This window comes from Sarcophilus harrisii, chromosome 6, assembly GCF_902635505.1.
Source record: "Sarcophilus harrisii chromosome 6, mSarHar1.11, whole genome shotgun sequence".
Taxonomy (NCBI): Eukaryota; Metazoa; Chordata; class Mammalia; order Dasyuromorphia; family Dasyuridae; genus Sarcophilus; species Sarcophilus harrisii.
The window spans coordinates 133,354,184-133,374,954 of NC_045431.1; positions in this window are offsets into that span (position 1 = coordinate 133,354,184).

The following is a 20,771-nucleotide window of genomic DNA, read 5'->3' on the forward strand; positions in this document are numbered from 1 at the left end:
ACAGCTCACCTTAATTTCTGATTCACCAAGGATTGTGTTTCTGTCTCTGCTTTGGTTAGAAAGTCTTTTCAACTTCCATAATATTGTCCGTTCAATAAACTGCATACATTCACCTTTCTCTTACAGACTTTCCTTCCAACAAACTTTTCACAGTGGTGAGGTCTGAGGTCCCTGCAGTTTTTGTTTATTTGTTTGTTTTCTCAATTTCAATATTCTTCCCCTTACCACCTCCCCTCTAATGAGTACTTTTATTTGAATTGGTCTTGAGTGAATGTATAGGTAGTCCTCCTCCCTTACACCAAGTACTGGCATGAATCTCATTGAACTCTGGAGACTATAAAAAGTCTCCTTCAACATCTATATTGGAGGCTCTGGAGAGAAAAGCGGTATTAAGGCAGAAGATAACAAAAAAATCTTTATAAAGGATTACAAAATGTACATGAAACAATACTATAACCTTCCCCATCCCCCTTCTCCTGTTTTGCCTGGATTTGTATCATTAACTCTTTTTAAAAAAAAAAAATAGTTCATTTAGAAGCATTTGGCTCCAAGAAATGAGCAGCTTGAGCAGGTAGTCATACCTCAGTAAAACTGTCTAAGCAGAAGGGCTCTACCGGATTGAAGGTAACCGATAACTAGGTCTGAAACTTAAGGGAATATTTACCCCAAGCTTGTGAAGATGCTCCCTGGCAGAATGGATGTCCCTGGAACAAATTGTTCTAGTGGTTCATGAAAGCAACTGAAGCATGGGCTGTGGAAAGCCCAGACCTTGATTACCCATCAAGATGCCAACATCAGCCATTGCACCCTAGGCCATCACTAGTATTCTTGACTTTATTCTTGCTATTGGATTTAATGGTTCTGGAAAAGAGAGTGAGGCTGACAACTTTATACAACTCTACCTCACTTAAATCCAATTTACTGGTAAGTCAAGACAACACCCTGTTATGTCATTGATCTTTTGTAATGTCCAGGCTAGCTCTCTGGAGGGATCAGCCCCAAGTCTTTGGTCTTTAGGTGGAGAAGTGAAGGAGGCAGGAGAGCCACCACGTGGCTGGTCAAAGATGGAGTCTGGAGTCTGGAGCCTGAAGTCTTCTCTGTGTCTGTGTCTAAGACTCCCTTAAATACCTCAGTACAATTACATCACTACAACATACTGAGCACCAGCAACCATTACATCACCATAGAGAACCATTATCTCACACTGAGGAGGTGCTTAACTATAAGCACCATGTTGACCCAGTTTCAAGTACATCTTTTCAAAGTTCTGGCCCTCTATAGTCTTTTTTGAATATGAAAGATGAACAGTAACAGTGAATTCATAATAGTTCCTGTGTGCTATACATAATCTGCTGGAAAGCAAAAAAGGAAGGCCTTCACCTAGTCCTTTATTATTATTATCAATATTATCAATATTCATGGCTTGAGTTGAATGTAGTTCAATAGATATCACAAGAATAAATGGAAGGGATGGAAGGGAAAGAATAAAACTCAGTTACAGCTACTTCGAGCATTATTTTCTACCTCATCCCTTGTTTTAAAAACCTTTTTTTTTTCCTGAGGCAATTGGGGTTAAATGACTTGCCCAGGGTCTGACTTCAGGGCTGGTGCTCTATCCACTGTGCCACCTAGCTGCCCCTAAAAACCTATCTTTATTATCTATATGTGGCCAGTTTCAAACCTTTCTAGGCTTTGAAGCCCATCCTATACAAGTATAGTTATCTCTGTCTTCATATATTTAACCTAAGGTGAGAAGTGGATAAAAAATCATATCCCTTAAGGATAGAATCTATTAATTTAGAGCCTTTGATTATGAAACTCTATCATGATAGAAAAAGGCATCATTATAAATAAATGCATAAAGTAAAATATGAGTATCATTGCACTTTTTTTTTACAGACAAGAAAACATGCTTAGAGAGGTTCATGAAGTTTGTTAAGTGTGAGAGCAGAGAGTAGGTTCTAAGTTTTTAAGTCTTTTGACTCCTAAGTCTTTTTTTTTCTATACCACCTCACATCTCTTAAATGTATAGACTTATCTATAAGAAATGTTGATAAGGCCAATTTCAGAAAAGCTTGGAAAGACTTACATAACCTGATGATGAGAGAAGTGAGCACAAGGAGAATATTGTACACAGTAACAAGATTATGTGATAGTCAATTGTGATGGAGCTGGCTCTTCTTAGCAATTCTGTGATTTAAAACAATTCCAATAGACAAATGTCATCTGGATCCAGAGAGATAACTATGGAGATTGAATGTGGATTGAAGCATAGCATTTTCCCTTTTTTTTTTTTTCTCATGTTTTTTCTTATTTGGTCTGCTTTTTCTTGCACGATATGAAAAATATAGAAATATGTTTAAAAGGATTGGACATGTTTAAAAGGATTGGACATATTTAACCTATTGTTTTCTGTCTTGAGGAGGGAGGGAGAAAAATTTGAAACACAAAGTCTTATAAAAATGAATGTTGGAAACTATCTTTACATGTATTTGGAAAAATAAAATATTTTTAAGGAAAAAAATGACAGACTTAATTAAAATGGTAACTTCTCTACTTTCTCTTTTCTTGGATATGTATACCAGATTTTCTTGATACATTTTATTCATCTCAATTATGCTCTATAAATTATCATACATTTTATAATAAATAATACAGCATGTAAAAAGAAATGCTCTAAGTCTTATAACAGATTACTTTGGGTCAGAACCTGAACTAGATGCTGAGGAAACACTAACCAAAAAATATGAAGCAGCCCCTACCAGATATATAGGTAATATTGTAGAACCTGCTTTGGGCCAAGCAGTGTGGAAATATCCTCAATATTGCAGTTAGCCACAAATGTGGAAAACTTTGGTTGCAATGAAGAAGGCCGGATCTTGGCTAATTAGCTAATTAACCTCTGGGCTAATGACCTAATCAGAAGTTCTGGATAAAGTGTGTGAGGGAAGGAGTAATTGAGGCCTGACTGAGGAAGTGATCACTTGAAATGTAGGTAAATAATGGTGGAGAAGAGAAATAGAACCATATGACAATTTTCAATTTTAACTAAATATTCTTTTTAAAATAATGCTAAGCTCAGATGTTTTTACTTGCTGAAAGAACAATCTCTAAAGTTGGTCATTATGGGACAAAGTTCTGTCCCAAACAGACAAAGAGTTTGTCCTAGTGATAAGGTCCTGGATTACTAGGTGGGGTTGGCAGAGAAAGGCTGAAGTACCAATACAATTAATGCCTGAGACAAGCAGGGAAGGACACTTATGGGGATCATGTCAGCCTTACATTTGTACCCCTGTGAACCTACTTTATTGTATCCAATCAGAAAGCCAAGTTATGTTGAGCTCCCGAGGTTAAATTTCCCCTATAAATCTACGTTTGGCTCATGTCATCTTTGCTGAATCATTTTAATGTAGCCAGCCATAGCATTCTATCTCATGGTGTCTTTCTCCTTCTTATAGCTGGATGGGACTGATTGGATGAAATTTTCTCAGTTTATGAGACTAGTTTATAGACTAGGCCTAAATCACATAATCCCTATTCCCAGAGCCAGAAGATCAGGTCTTGAACCCTGGGATACAGGAAGTCACATGAAGCTAGTGAAGTTACAAGAAATGACATGACCCACAGAAAGCAGACACTATCCAGTGAAAAGGCTTGGGTCTTTTCCTATTTAACTGGATGCTCTACTTCCTACATGGTGGGAGCTGGGATGCCTTCTGGGTATGCTGGACCTCTCCCTGAAAGGACTAAATAAATGCTTTCTCTTTGTATCTCTGACTAGTTAATTTGGGAAAGGGGATCTAGCACCCTTCCCACACATAGCTAACCAAATCTTATAGTTAACTAAAGTCCTCTGTACATTTATCCTGCCAGTCAATGGCATACCCGCACTTCATGGTATATAGTTCTGTTGAGGTGTGAGAAATGAAGGGTGAGAGATCCTCGGGCTGGTATCACAGGTTTTTTGTGAAAGAACTCACAGTCCTGAACTGCAGGTGAAGTTTTTGGCAAAAAATGGGTTTATTACACTAAGAAACAACTTCTCAGTGGGCTATTCCAAAAGGCATTTAGCAAAGGTAGGTTTTTAGCAAAGATGGATTTATACTAAGAAACAACTTACTTCCTCAATGGCCAAATCCTGAAAGGAATTTTAGCAAAGGTTTGGGGTATAGCTTTTGATTATATTAGATTTTTATTGTCCGGGGCTAAGGAGGGATCTTCAGATGAATTTGAGGGATTAATTTTCAATTCAATTCAATTCAAGGTGGTGATTGTTTTCCTGACCAAAGTGATTATCAGAACAATTGGTAGTAGGAAATTCTCATGGGAACCAGATAGCTTTCCCAAGGGAGATTCAGGTGGATGGGGATCATTTTTAGGAATTTCCCCAGGCCAGGTGGCTAACCCCGCACAAAGATAGGGGAGACACAGAGTCATTACACCATTTCCCCCAAATTCATTTGAGGCAAAGGGATGAAGGTTTCATATTCTAGAGCTGCTTCAAGCTGACAAGGCAGTAGAGCTGTCTCTACACTCAGTGAGGATTCAGGCCAGGAGGGAAAGTGCAAGATCTGAGGATGGCAGCAGCAACATCTAGGGGATGTGGAGTGTTCAGACTGAACAAGTAGTTGGAAGTTTGTAGCTTGTAGCTTGTAGGAAACAAAATCTCACAAGCAGGTTAGAAATGGGGTGGCATCCAAGGTAAAGATGGTGACATTTGGGAATGGAGCCTTTGCAAACAATGTATCAGGTTACATCTGCGGGCTGCCTTGAGGATAGTGAAGGCCCACTCAACAATCCTGAATGCTCCTGATGAGGTATGGATCGTGGCAGAAATATGGGTTGGTTTCCTAGTTCTCCAAAACACCAAGTTAGGGCGGGTTCGCAGTGAGAAACGCTACACAAAAGACTATGATAAGAAAAGGCACTTTATTAAAGAGAGAAAGACACTAAGATGTTCTCTTAGTAGGCAATATCAGAGAATTTCAAGGAGACATTTTCTGGAGCTTACTTATATACAGAAACAAAACAATTTGGGTTTTTGCATTCGAAAGGAACATACTTGGGATGGGTTTGCATCCAAAAGGTGCATAGGTTTTACATCTGAAAGGGACATACTTGGGATGGGTTTGCATCCAAAAAGATGAGCATCTGAAAGGAACATTTTAATGCAGATGCTGTCCTGGGCGAGGCTGTATTGTCCTCATCTTCTCCCCCCTCAAGCACTAAACACAAATTCTTTTGGAAAAGGGTCGTTGGTCTCTAGTCTTCTGTATTTACTTCCTGCTGGGGATGGGCGTAGAGCTCAACCTAGAGGAGGGAAGAAGGGGAAGTGGTGCTTGGAGGAGAGAAGCGAGATCTGAAGGCGGCAGCCATAGTGTCCAGTGGATGCGAAGTTGGTGTATCAGTTATTTCAGGGTTCCCAGTTATTGCAGGAGAAGTTGAAAGTTTGCAGCTTGTAGCCTAGAAGAAACAAACCTCACGAGCAATTTGAAAACGCAAGGACCAAATATGAGCAGAAGGATAATAATCAGAAGAGGGGTTAGTATAGGTGCCAGTAGGGACCATATCCAGGAATCCCACCCAGTGGACTTGGGGGGTGTAAGAAACTGCTCATGGATGTCTTGCATCCAGGCAGCCTTCTGTAAGATTCTCTGTGCGCAACTCAACTTTCCTTGAGTTGTTAAATATACATACAGCAAGAGCTGTTGACTAGAGCACAGACGCCTCCGCTGGAGGCAAGAAGATAATCTAAAGCCATGTGATTATCCAAAACCATATTAGCCAATGAGTCAAGAAATTCCTGAATCTCTCTCAAGGAATGAGCCATTTCATTGGCAAACTGGTGGATTGTGGCTGTCAGGTTGGAGAGAATGCTTTCATGCTCTAAATATCCAACCCAAGGAAATAGCATCCCCGCCCCTTTCTTCAAGTACCACAGAGTATTTTCCCAAAATCCCCGCTTATGTCTCCTCAGGGGAATGGGGGCTGCCTCTGGGGCACTGGCATTGTATATAGTGAAAGGGGTAATCAAGTGGCCTAAGGTGTAAGACCCATAGTGTTTGAAGGGTGTCAAGCACCGGGTGGAGAGAATCACAGGTGGGAGTGGGTTCCAATCAGAGGCATTTCTCTTAATAGGCCTCTGAGAGGTGATGGAGGGGGATGGGGAACTTACTTTGCAGAGGAAGGCATATATCCCTTAGGTGCACAGACGGTACCTGAGGTTAGATTCTGAAGCAGTCTCCTGGTTGCTTGGCCCCATGGATGAGTACGGTTGCAAAGCATTCTATCTGTTGGTAGGTTAGTATCAACAAATAGTAAAAGCAACTTAAAACCTCTACAAGGAGGCATATGTGTGAAGTCTAGCTGCCAATCCTCACCCGGGTACGTGCCTCTCCTCTGGACTGGCTTCAGGAGAGGTGGGGGTTTAACGGCTCCCTCAGGATTTACCTGGGCACAGATTGGGCAGGCCTGGCACACCTGTTTGATTGTTTCCCCCAGCTTGTGGCCCGTGAAAACGCGTTTCACCAGGGAATAGAGAGCATTTCTCCCCAGGTGTGTGGCCTGGTGGAGACCAGAGATCAGTTTCCACTGACTTGCCTCCGGGATTAAGAGGTGGTCTGAGGGCGTTTGAAACCAGCCGGAGGGAGAAAGGCTGTACCCCTTTTCCTCTGCAAGGGCTTTTTCCTGTGAGCTATAGGAAGGAACAAAAGATTCAGGCAGTTGGGGAATTAAAGGTGCCATAGTCAGTGGTGAAAGGGCAGCAGACTTAGCGGCTAAGTCTGCCAGCCTGTTTCCCTTGGCTTGAAATGAATCTCCCTTCCGGTGCCCTTTGCAGAATATGACCGAGACCTCTCTCGGTTCATGGACAGCTTGCAATAGGTGCATAATTTCTCCCGCATGTTTAATGGGAGAGTTTTTTGCTGTCAACAAACCCCTTTCTTTCCAAATAGCTCCATGAGCATGTAAGATATGGAAAGCATATTTGGAGTCCGTTTATATGTTGACTCTCATCCCCTTCCCAAGTTCTAATGCTCTGGTTAGTGCTATGAGCTCTGATTTCTGTGCAGAGGTGCCAGGAGGCAATGGTTTGGCCTCCACAGTGGTGTGAAGAGATACCACAGCATAGCCCGCCTTTCTCTCCCCATTCTCGAGAAAGCTAGACCCATCTGTGAACCACTCCCCGTCTGGGTTCTCAAGGGGGGTGTCCTTTAAGTCAGGTCTACTAGAGTAGACAGAATCTATAACTTCCTCACAATTATGAACAATCTCTTCCGATTGAGAGATGTCAGGGAGAAGAGTGGCAGGATTTAAGGTACGACAGACTTGGAGGGACAGGTCAGGGGTATCCAGCAGGAGAGCCTGGTACTTAGTAAGCCTCCCACTTGAGAGCCACTGATGCCCTTTGGCTTCTAAAATGCTTTGGACTCTGTGTGGGGTTAAAACCTCTAATGTCTGACCCAGGGTCAGTTTGGAGGCTTCCTCAATTAACAGGGCTGTGGCAGCCACTGCTCTGAGACAGGAAGGCCACCCTAGGGAGACAGAGTCCAGTTTCTTTGAAAAATAAGCCACGGGTCTGAGGTCAGGCCCTAGAAGCTGAGTAAGGACACCCAATGCCTGTCCATGCCTCTCATCTATATACAGAGTGAAAGGTTTCTGTAAGTTAGGCAGGGCAAGAGCAGGAGCAGAGGTCAGTTTGGCTTTCAGGGTTTTAAAAGCTTTGACTTGTTCTGGTCCCCATTCAAGAGGAAGGTTATCAGGACCTTGAATAGAATCATAGAGGGGTCTGGCAATAATCCCAAAATTAGGAATCCAGATCCTGCAGAAACCAGCCATTCCAAGGAAGGTTCTTAATTGCGTTTTTGAGGCAGGATCTGGGAGGCTTAAAATAACCTGTTTCCTCTCCTCAGTTATAGATCGAGAGGTGGGGGTGAGGTTGTGACCCAAATATTCAACTGACTGGCAGGCAATGTGGGCTTTTGGTAGGGAGACCCTGTACCCCCTTGAGGCTAGGAAGTTTAAGGTCTTTGTGGCCGCTATCAGAGACTCCTCTCTGGTCGGGCTGCAAAGTAATATATCATCCACATATTGTACAAGGCTGCTGCTGGACAGATTAAGGTCCCGCAGATCTTTAGCTAGGGATTGGCCGAATAAATGCGGGCTGTCCCGAAAGCCCTGGGGCAACACAGTCCAAGTTAGTTGATGGGGAAGTTCCCCTGGCTTAGCCCATTCGAAGGCAAAAAGGAATCTCGAGTCCTCATGTAGAGGGATACAGAAAAAGGCATCTTTAAGGTCCAGGGTGGAAAACCATTGTGTATTCCCTGGAATTTGTGCGAGAATTGTATACGGGTTGGCTACTATGGGATGGATTGGGACAACCGCTTCATTAATCGCCCTAAGATCCTGCACTAGCCGGTAATCTCCGTTGGGCTTTCTGACAGAAAGAATCGGAGTATTACAAGGGGAGTTGCAGGGAATCAGGAGTTTGAATTTAAGAAACTTGTCGATTAAAGGCTGCAGCCCTATCCTATCTTCCCGCTTAATTGGGTATTGGTGCCTATGAGGAAATACACTAGGATCCCTTAGTCTGATAAGGGCTGGAGTGGCATGCGTGGCTCTCCCAGGGATGCCCTGGTCCCACACGGAAGAGTCTATTTCCCCCCAGATTTCACAGGGAATGTGGGGAGGTCTGGAGAGGAGTGCACAGAGATTATCTGGAGGCCTCACCAGAGAGAATTGGGCTCCCAGTTTCATCATCAAGTCCCTACCCATCAAAGGGCTGGGACAGGAAGGGATAATTAAAAATGAATGTGGAAACAACAGGTCCCCAACCGACAAGGCAAGGGGAGGGTTAAGCAATGTCTAATTTTCCCTTCAATTCCTATTACCTTATGGGGGGAGGGACGAATAGGACCCGAATGCTCCAGCAGAACGGAGAAAGAAGCCCCGGTATCAAAGAGAAAAGAGACTGGCGTACCTCATATGTCCAAGGTTACCCTAGGCTCGGCTTTGATGATGGAGGTAGGGGGTCCATGGCCAAGCCCAGGGCCCCGTCAGTCCTGGCCTGGAGAGGCCTGGAGGGTGAGGCTGGAGGCCGTGGTTCTCCCCTTCTCCGGGCAGTCGCTCTTCCGGTGTCCTTCCCATTTGTACCTGGGGTAAGGGCATGGCAGCTGGTTCCTCTGAGGGCAGTTTTTCGCCCAATGGCCAGGCTGATTGCACCTAAAGCACAAGCTTTGGGGACCCTTGGAAATGGCGACAGCCAGAGACTGGGCGTGTTCTCTGTTCCTTGCTCTGACTTTTTGGTCCTCCTCCCGATCCCTGTTATTAAATACCCCAAAGGCGATTTCCACTAATTGATTCATTGGAGTCTGGGGTCCTAATTCCAATTTCTACAGCTTCCGTCTGATATCTGGGGAAGACTGGCTAATAAAATGCATGCCGAGGACAGCAGTCCCCTCTAAAGAAGTGGGATCTAGGTTAGTATATTTCCTAATGGCTTCTATGAGGCGCCCCTGAAATAAAGCGAGATTCTCATCAGCTGCTTGGGTGATTTCTCTAAGCTTATCGTAATTCACCTGCTTTTTAATCCCCTTTTTCATACCCTCAATGAGGCAGGTTAGGAAATGATCCCTTTTTTCTCTATCCTCGCTCCCCTGCTGATAGTTCCACCTGGGGTCTGCAACAGGCACTGCTGCAGCCCCTGCTTGATATCTACCGGGGGAGGTGACGGCCAACTCATCTCCAAACTTCTGGGCCAGGTCCCAGATCCTCCTTTTCTCCTCTATGGTACAACATGTAGAGAGAAGGATGTTAACATCTCCCCAGGACAGATCATACTGGAGAGTAACAGCTCTAAACCCCTCAGTAAACTTAGTGGGATCTTCAGAATATCTGCCCAGTTTCTCCTTAATCTGGGAAAGATCCAACATAGAAAAGGGCACCTGCACTCTAAGCGTTCCCCCCCCAGGACTGGCCACTTCCCTTAGAGGGCAAAGATTAGAAGAGGTCCCCAAACCAGAGTCCTGAGCCACAACTGTGATGTGGTCAGGCTCTGGGGGAGGGGTAGGAGGGTGAAGGCTTGGGGCCAGAGTGGCCGGAGGAGGTGGTAGAGGAGGAGAAAGTGAAGGAAGAGGAGGTGGGGGAGGAGGAGGTGGGAGGGAGCAGGAAGGAAAGAAGTGCCTCTTCTCTTCCGAGAAGGGCTAAACAACACAGAAGCCTCGGGAGGGGAAGGAGGGATAGGTCAAGTAGTGTGGGATCCTGGGTCCTCCATCTGGTAAGGAGGTGGCTTTGGAGGAGATTTAGGAGCGACTTGCGGAGGGCCGCAAGATGGGGCAGAAGCTCCCTGCACCTCTAAAGAAGTAGGAAGGAGAGTCATTCAGAGGATCAGCTTCTTTCTCTATTTCTTCCACAACAGACTTAGCCAGCAACATCCTGCAAGTTAACAATGCTTTAGGATTCTGGGAAAGGGCCATGAAGGCCTGAACATAAGGAATTTCCATCCATCTTTCTTGTTTCTTGCAAAACAAGTCCAATTCTCTAATAGTGGTGAAATTGATAGAGCCATTAATTGGCCATGTCTCATGTTTGTCTAACTTATAGTGAGGCCAAACAGAATTACAGTAATAGACAAGCCTTTTCGATTTTAAGTCTCTTATACCAAATTTGTTCTTATTTCTCAAGAGATAGCCCAATGGAGAATCTTTAGGGATGGAGAAGAGAAACTGACCCATTTTTGCCACAAGCCCAAAAAACTTTATGATTCTATAACGTACCCTTTCTAGATGTCTCAAGAAAGGTGTCAATGAAAGGCCCTCTTGTAAGAAAACAATTCGTCCAAAAAAAAAAAACAACAACAACAACAACAAAAAAACCAGGATTTCGTCCACATAACCTTCATAGACGTCTCTAGAAGGTGTCACAAAGGGCCTCCTAGAAGGCCGTTTGCCAAAGAAAAACCAGGATTTCGTCCCTACGACGTCTCGTAGGCAACTAATTTCCCCAAGACTCCCGGAGTCTGCCAGCAAGCTCAAATTAGCTTGAGACTTTGAGCCGCCCCCGTTATAGAATGATAATGTGGTGGGCTTGCCTTGGTGAAAACCTCCTAAGAGAGGGCCACCATCATTGAGGGCAAGGTAGCAAGGAGAAGTGTGCTAGGAGTGGGTGTGGTGTAGGAGTGGGTGTGATCTCCATTGCAATAGCTCCTCACTTAACTCTAGACAGTATGCATATTCTATAGCCCCCAAGCTCCCTGAGCCGTAGTGTCTCAAGGAATGGGGGAGGGAAAACAGGGAACAAATCTAGAGAGCTTGAGAAAAGCACCGACACGAAAGACAGACTTCTTTCCTAAAGGCGTTCACCGAATTCTTAAATGGCTTCAGTTTCTCCCATTAACTCAATTCTTGCTGCAGTCAAGGAATGAGGGGAGAAAAGGAAAAAAGCCAACTTCTAAAGAATTTAATTTGCCTCGACCTGGAATTTTATTCCCCAGCCATCATTCCAAAGGTCTTTCTTGAAGCTGCAACCTGGCCAGGGTTGGAGCCCAGAAAAGAACCTTTTAATTGTTGGCAGGGACATAGAACGCCAATCCAGAAAATAGAACAGAGTGAATAGAATAGAGCAAAAGGTTTTAGGACTGAGAAAATTAGGAGCGTAAGAGTTCCCACCTGTAGGGTTAGGTAGGAAAGTGAGAGAGAGAGACAGACCTAGCCTGGTTTACCTAGGTTATCTTTCCACAAGCAGCTGAGAAAAGGGTTTTTTTTTTTTTTTTTTTTTTTTAATAGCCTTTTATTTACAGGATATATACATGGGTAACTTTACAGCATTAACAATTGCCAAACCTCTTGTTCCAACTTTTTCACCTCTTACCACCCCCCTAGATGTCAGGATGACAGTAGATGTTAAATATATTAAAATATAAATTAGATACACAATAAGTATACCTGACCTAAAGTTATTTTGCTGTACAAAAAGAATCAGACTCTGAAATATTGTACAATTAGCTTGTGAAGGAAATCAAAAATGCAGGTGTGCATAAATACAGGGATTGGGAATTCAATGTAATGGTTTTTAGTCATCTCCCAGAGTTCTTTTTCTGGGCATAGCTAGTTCAGTTCATTACTGCTCCATTAGAAATGATTTGGTTGATCTCGTTGCTGAGGATGGCCTGGTCCATCAGAACTGGTCATCATATAGTATTGTTGTTGAAGTATATAATGATCTCCTGGTCCTGCTCATTTCACTCAGCATCAGTTCGTGTAAGTCTCTCCAGGCCTTTCTGAAATTATCCTGTTGGTCATTTCTTACAGAACAGTAATATTGAGAAAAGGTTTTAAGTAGTGCCCTGAAGCTAAGAAAAAAACCGAGAGCAGTTTAAAATCCCCTGTCTTTGTAGACAGCCTCCATGCAAAAGCGTAATTCTGAGGCTTCTACAGTTAAAAGTGCCAGCGGAGGGGCATTGCTCTAACACAGGATGACCAAATCAGGGAAACCGAGTCCCATTTAAAATGTATGGGCTGAGCATGCTTCCTGAGGGCTGGAAGCTGCGGCTTTAAGAGCCAGGTAGTTCAGATTGCCAACAAAATTCTGTTTTAAAAGTTGGTGAAAACCTTTCTGGAGATTTGAGAAGATTAAGAGTGAGTCCCCAATCTCCCCATTGTATAGTTACCCCAAGAAGGGGACAGGATAGGAGTATTTAAACGGCAGGTTGCCAAGCCACATGGGAGAGGTCTGAAACAGGCCTCGAGTTCTACACTCCCACTCCATGGAAGAGGGGGAGGAAAGGCCAGAGCGAGGGTGGGGGAGAAAGAGATGCCATCTTACCCAGTGCGGTGCATCCCGAATGGCAAGGGCTCCTCTGGCGATTCCATGCTGGAACTTGAGAGCGGGGCAGCTCATCTAAGCCCCCAAATCTTGCTGGGAGAGCAAGACCTGAAGGAGAGACCGCTCACCCCTGTCCAGGGAGTAGCAGCTGTGGGCAGAGACATTCTCTAACTTCACCCCAAGTCAGGGACCTTTCTCCTTGTGGCTGGGGCCTGACCATTAGAAACTCCATTGCATTTAACAGTGGAGTGGGAGAAGGGCTCAAACACGGCTCCTCTTACGTTTCTCCGGTTATCTCCCCAGCACAGATCAAAGAGCACTGGCCTGGGACTCCCGAGAAGGGTGAGGTCCCCAGAATGGCCATGTGTCTCCTTGGTCTGGAGGGGGGTGTTAAAGAGACACTTCCTCTCGTGTCTCGGAGTCCCTGCCTGAGAGCAGGACTTTCTTTCTAGTGATGAAAAAAAAGATTAGAAATGCTTTGAGATGAAAAGGAAGGGCCTTTGTCTCTCGAAAGGATTTGGACAGAGGGAGTTTCAAGTAAAGAATCTGCTCCAGGAAAGATTTTAGAGGCAGGGGAATGTCTAGATTGTGGACAGGAAAAAAACTTTTAGTTTTCCAAATCTTTGCAGCCTCTCTCCTATCTCTTACAGACAGAGAGCCGACAAAAGAAGCCTTTTGTCAAACCGCAGCAATTCCTCAAGAATTGTGCCAGAGCTTAGAGCTCCCACCCACGACCCAAGCCCAACCCGAGGGCGTTGGGCGTCCACTGCAAGTTCAGGAAAGAAAAAAGTCTTTTACCTTATCCAGAGTTCCGGATTGCCTGGTAAGAATAGAGGCCTTTTTCACCTGAAAGTCAAATAGGGTGAGACGGAACGCAGATATTCTCCCCACTATCTTTAGAGAGAGAGACGAAAGAAAGAACACAGATTCTTCCCAGAAGAATATTGCCTGAACAGCTCAAAACCCAGATTGGTTTTGAGTGCCCCAAAAAGGTTGGGGTTCGGTTTGGTTGCCAAATTATCTAGCTTCCGTGTCTGCTTCATAGGAACCAATGTTGAGGTGTAGACCACATGTTGAGGTCTACATTTGGGGTACCTAAATGAAATTAGGGTTTAGTTAAGGTCTAGTGGCAGGTTTGGGATACAGGGAGTCAAACAGAGTTCCCCTGCAACCCCCTTAGATTCAGTGCAAGGATACGGCGGTATATGAGGTCTAAAAGCGGCGCGGATTCCCAATAAAAGCATTTATTGGCCCAGAGAGATAGATTAATAAAAGAGGTTTATTATTGAGTTTAGAAGTAGGAAATGGGTGAAGGTAGAGACAAGGAGGGCACTGGACAGAGGGTCCAGTGGACAGAGGGTCCTCACATGGCGACCATGTTTGGAATCTCTGCAAAGAGGGGTTCCCAGTGTGGTCCTTTTAAGTCGGAGACTTAGCTCGAGAGGCTTTGGGGTGTAGCCCCAAAGTTGGCTCAGATCCGGGTGGGGCTGGGACAAGTCTGGATCTTCTATTGGAATTCAAAGGGACCAGGATTTGTGAGTCAAAGGGTAATTTACATTAGCTTGGGGGGTTGGGAATCAAAGATTGGAATCTTTCCCGCATCACTCCCACTGCTTACAGAGCTCCCTAGCTGAAAGGCTAAGAAGGAGTTAATACCCTACTGGCAGGGGCCACAGAATGACATCAAGAAAAGCCAGAGAGAAAATGCTAGGAGCAAAGTTCTCATCCTTGAAGTGGGAAATGGCAAAAAAGAAGACTAGAATGAGAGAAGGCAGGACACAGACAATTTCACCCTTTTTTCTCTACAGGGGCCCTGTGGAAGAGTAGCTTCCTCTATGAGTTCACAGGAATATTAAGAAGGGCCTCCCATACAGAAGTTCAAAGGAGCTAAGCTTAAAGGTGTCAACAAAGACCAAAAGCAACTTGAAACCTCTGCATGGGGGCATATGTGTAAAGTCTATTTGTCAATCTTCCCCTGGTATGTGCCCCTTCTCTGAAAAGGCTTCAGGAGAGGTTTACTTGGGCACAAAGTGGGCAAGCCTGGAAGACCTGCCTGATCGTTTCTCCCAGCTTTGACCAGTAAAAATGCATTTCACAAGGGATTGAAGAGCATTTTTCCCCAAGTGGGTAGCTTGGTGAAGACCAAAAATAAGTTTCCACTGACTTGCCTCTGGGATTAAAAATTGGCTTGAGGGTGTTTGAAATCAGCCAGAAGGAGAAAGGGTGTACCCCCTTTCTTCCAAGGGTTTATTCCTGTGAGCTATATAAGAATCAGGGAGCTGGGGGGTCAAAGGTGCTATAGTTAGGGGTGAATTAGAGGAAGCAGCTCTAGCAGCTGAATCTGCAAACCCATTTCCCTTGGCCTGAAGTGAATCTCCCCTCTGGTGTCCTTTACAAAATATGACTGAAACTTCCCTGGGTTTGTGGACAGCTTGTAATAGCTGGAGAATTTCTCCTGCATGTTTAATAGAATTCTTTGCTGTTAGAATCCTAGTGTTAACTCAATGGAATTGATACAATGCTTATTGGTTCACATACTAGAGCAAATCCTTACAAGGTGTTAAGTCATTAGTATTGATAGAAACAATGCTTAAGGTGACACCTTTGAGAGTTCACATTAGCTCCACATTAGTTCACATGTTTGGGAGTTCAGTATGAGATATCCAAATTCACACCTCCCATAATCCTACTCTCAGAGGAGGAGTCAACCTTTGAGTTTACACCTCTAAAAGAGCATAAAAACAGTTGAGTTCAGTCAGGAGAGTTCAGTTGAAAAAGATTGAGAGGGGAATGTCAGTTGGAGATTGAGAAGCCACAAGTTGAAGTTGAGCTAGAGACAGAAGCTGGAAGAGCTAAAAGACAAGCTGCAAGAGCTCTTGGAACCAAGGAGGGAGAGAGGCCTCTAAGAAAGCTAACTGGGCCCAAGGAAAGAGATAAGACTTGGAAGGAGAAAATAAATGTTTGGATTTTATCAGCTGGATGCGTTTGAAGTGACTATTACTCTGAACCAAAATTAAGGCTGCCTCCAGAAAACCTCCCCAAGAAACCTGCTCCCAGAGAACCATCACATATTATACAAAAGAAAAGAACAGCACACTTTGCTATTAAAAATCCTCTTTCTTTTCATTTACCCCATGAACATGCATATTTGGATTATATTATAGATGTTCACTCTCATTCCCTTTCCCAGTTCCAAAGCTCTGGTTAGGGCAATGAGTTCAGCTTTCTGGGCAGAAGTCCCAGGAGGCAGTGGCTTAGTTTGCAGGGTACTATTGATGGTCACCACAGAATAACCTGCCTTTCTTTCCCCATTTTCAAGAAAATTAGATCCATTTGTAAACCATTCACCATCTGGGTTGTCAAGAAAAATGTCCCTCAAGTCAGGTCGACTGGAGTAGATAGAATCTAAAACTTCCTCACAAATATAAATGATGTCTCCCAACTGAGTGTTGTCAGGGAGGAAGTAGCAGGATTAAGAGTGTGACACACTTGGAGAGTCAGGTTGGGGGTATCTAATAGAAAAGCCTGATATCTAGTAAGCTGCCCACTAGCAAGCTACTGATGTCCGTTGACTTCTAAGATGCTCTGGTGCCCTAGGGTAAGTTTTGAGGCTTCTTCAATTAAAAGGGCTGTAGCAGCTACTGCTCTCAGGTAAGAGAGCCATTCTAGGGAAACTGAGTCAAGGTCCCCAGGGCCTGGCCCGACTTTCATCTACATGCAGAATGAAAGGCTTTTCTAAATTAGGTAGAGCCAGGGCAGGGGCAGAGGTCAGTTTGGCTTTTTTTTTTTTAAAACCTTGGCTGATTGGGGCCCCATTCAAAAGGAAGGTTATTGGGGCCTTGAATGGAATTGTAGAGGGACTTAGCAATAATTCCAAAATTAGATATCCAAATTCTGCAGAAACCAGCCATGCTCAGGGTTCGAAAGGCATAAAATGGTCTGTTTCCTCTCCTTGGTCAGAGAAGCCTCTCAGGTGGAGCTGCAAATCAAGATGTGACTGCTGTTAAGCAGCAACAAATCTCTTAAATCTTTAGCTCAACCAAGGATTCCTTGGTCCCAGACAGAGGAATCCATTTTCTTCCAGATTTCAGAGGGAATATGGGAGGGCTTTGAAAGCAGCACAAAAAGATCACCTGGAGGTTTAAGAGAAAATTGGGTGCCCAATATCACCATTAAATCATGTCCCAATAAGGTAGCAGGGTAGGAGGGAATAATAAGAAATGAGTGTTTAAATACAGGTCACCAAATTGGCAAGGCAGAAGGAAAGTCTCCAAACAGTTTTTAAGTTTCCCTTCAATCCCCATTCTGTGGGGGGAGGAGCGAGTGACACCAGAGTGCCAGAACAAGACAGAAAGAAAAGTCCCCATATCAAAAATGCCAGGGACGGCAGGGCATTGGGGGTTGCAGCTTGTGCCTATAGGCAGTCTCTCCTCCAGTGTCCCACCTGATTGCACTTGGGGCAAGGACTGGGGAGTTTCCTCTGAGGACAATTTTGGGCCTGATGGCCCTGTCCATTATACCTGAAGCATGAACTTCTATGGTTCCCTGATATGGCAGCAGCTAAAATTTGGGACTATTCTCCATTTTTCATTTTAACTCTTCATTCTTTCTCCTTTGCTGCAGTTTAGTCCCTATTATTAAAGACTCCAAAAGGGATTTCTAACAGCTGAGTGGGAGAAGTTTATGGGCATAATAATCTACTTTTCTTAGGGGGCAGAGGTTAGAAGGAGTGGCCAAATCAGGATCCTGAGAAGGAGAAAAAGGGGTCCCACTGCTTGTACCAAAGGGATTGAGGAGTAGGGGTAGGGAAGTCTCAGGATCTGATTCAGGAGGTGAGGGGGGATAGAGTTAAAGAAATATTGTTGGACATAAGATCCTGTCTTTGGTAAGGAGGTGGTTTTGAAAGGGATTCAAAGGGATCCTGTCCTACAGGAGTAGGAAGGAGGGAGTTATTTAAAAGCTTAGTATCTAATTTTGATTTCCCTCTAGTAAATTTTAGCAGTATCCTGCCGTGCTATTTTAAGTTTTTTAGTTTTGAAATCTTTTAAGCCGAATTTTTTCTGTTTAAGAGACAGCATAAGGGAGAATCCTTAGGAACAGAGACAGAGGTGGATTATCCCTTTTTTTTTTTTTTTTTTTGGTCACAAATCTTAGATTTTCCAGATTCTGTGGTGCCCCGTCCTCTCAGGCGTCCCTTAAGAGAGAGACATGTGACAGAAGTTCCCTGATTAAGGGTACTTCTGCTCAAAAATGAAGGAATTCCAAGTCTAGGTGTCCCCAGTCAAGGAAGTCTGCTGAGTGTAAAGCTCCTGATAGCCTAAATCTTCCTGGGTATTTGGATGTCCCACCTATAGAATAGATAACAGCAAGAGAAAGCTTACCTCGGCCAAAATTTTGGGGATCCCCATACAGGCTACCAAATGTGGAGGTGTGAGAAATAAGGGGTGAGAGATCCCCAGGCTGGTGTTACAGGTTTTTGTGAAAGAATTCACAGTCCTGAACTGCAGGCAAGGGTTTTTGGCAAAAAAAAAAAAAAATAAAAAAAAAAATGGGTTTATTACAATGAGAAATAACTTCTCAGCCGGCTTTTCCAAAAGGAATTTAGAAAAGATAGCTTTTGGCAGTGACTTTTTTTTTCCCAAACTAATTTTGTAATTTTATGTAATGTAACATTCCTACTCCTCTCCCTCCAGGTACTCAGCCAGCACAAAGATAAGTTAAAAAAAAGAAAAGATAATTGAGAAGGACAGCATTAACCAATGGGATGTCAAGGAAGATCATGCTGAAGAAGTGAGTTTTGAAGTAAGAGGAAGATTCTGTGAGGTAGAAAGAAGAAAATATTCCAGATATTGAGGAAGATTGTGTAAACAGTGGAGGCAGGATGAAGCATATGCAGGGAACAGTAATAATCCTATTTTGTCAGAATATAGAGTGTATAAAAAGGGTACAATACAAAATAAAATTCTAATAATAGTTTATTCCGTGATATTATATTTGAAATAGTATGAATTGCTTTCTTGGGCTTCCAAGAATTTGTGCAAGGCTGGGCCAAATGTGACAAAAAAATCAACATAAAATGACAAATAAAGAATCTCTAGCTTGTCATAATTAATTTGTGGATTAATTGCAAGAAGAGGGTAATATAAAGATGTCTGAATTTTTCACAGGGCCTGTGTTCAAAACCTCGGTTCTGCTATTTAATACTTCTTAATCCTTAATAATTGAGTTTGGCCAAATAATTTAATATTTTGTGGATCTCCATTTTCTCTTCTCTAAAAGGTGAGGGGGTTTAAATTTTATTGGGAGAATTTACTTATTAAAAATATTCTACCTTACAGATGAGACTTTCTAATGTAAAGAAAAAAACCCAAGATTTCGTTTCTAAAAAAGAATCAAATTGAGTTTTAAAAAAATGCTTCTGAGTAAAGACAAAGAGACAAAAATGTTCATGACAAACAATGGATATCACTCATTATTTGAAATTGTAAAATTTCATTTTCCATTTCTTCACTTCTTTTTAAGGAGCTTTGGTTTAAACCTGGAATAAATCTCATTATCTAATGGGGAATAGTTCAGAGGTTATTTAGACTAGTCTCTTCATATGAAGAAATAAATTCATAGTTTAAATGATTCATTCAAGGTCACACAGGTAGTAAATGACAAAGCCAGGTTTCCAACTGAGAGTCTCTAACTATAAATCCATTTCTCTTTGTCTGCTTTCACGTTTTTTTTTTTTTTTTTTTGTCTTTTTTTTTTTTTTTTAATATCACTGACATTTCCTATACGCTGCATCTTCATAAAATGTTCTCTTAGCAAAGTGACATATGAACTGTCATTAATAGAATATACAATAGTTTGTACCCCTAGTCCAATATATCTCTTTTAGGAATGTATAGTTCATCTATCAGTTTCTGGAACCCAATGAAAGGTGTGCTGGTAAAGGATTAACAACTAGCAATCTGGGGGGGGAAATGACCAAATGGAACACTTAAATTTAATCTGCATTATTAATATTTTCTCCATTTCTTTGAGTCTAAATAATCAAAAAAAATTAATAAAGCCTTGAGATATAGTGTTTGTTGATTTGGAAACTATAAATACTCACAATGAAAATGTAATCATCAATTTGAATTGGTTACAGCACCCATGCCCAGACTACATGATCTGGATTCTTTCATTTGATTTGTTCACTTCTTTAAAAATTTAAACCTACAAATTAGATAATGCTATTAATATTTAGCCAAATCACAAAGGTAAAGTCTGACCGAAGGGCCACAAGCTTTACTTGTATTTGGCTGACCTGAGAGTCAAAAAGAATACAGTTTTGTGTTCAGGTTCATCTGAATTACATATTAATTTCCATCCAAAAAAAAAATGAAAATTCCATTTCTTTGTTTAACTAGTAAAACAAGTCACTCTTTGGAATAGCTTTTTATAAAACATGCTCAGGTTCTTTTTTTTGTTTGTTTGGCCAATTAGATATGCTATCTTGTATTGTTATTCAATCATATCCAATTCTGTATGACTCAGTGGACCATGCTGTCTTGTGACTTTTTTTGTTTTGACAAGGATACTGGAGCAACCATTTCCTTCTTCAGTGAATAAAGGTAAACAGAAGTTAAGTGACTTTCTCAATCACCTAGCTAGTAAGTGCCTGATGCTGCATTTGAACTCAGGTCTTCCTAATTTCAAGCCCAATCCTCTATCTACTGAACCATCTTTCTGCCTCAAAACTTGTATTACTCCAAATCTCAACACAATCTTCAAACCTTTTATTATAATTTTGCATTGATTCTTCAGGTTTCAGTTTAACAGTTAAGCATTAAAGACTTCACCTGTACCAAGGGCTTGCATGTTATTGAAAGGTGAAGGCTTTGTGAAGTGACTATTTTCAAACTAGGTCTCCTAAATCCTTAAAAACTTTCAATTTGACTCACCTCACTGTTCTTTCA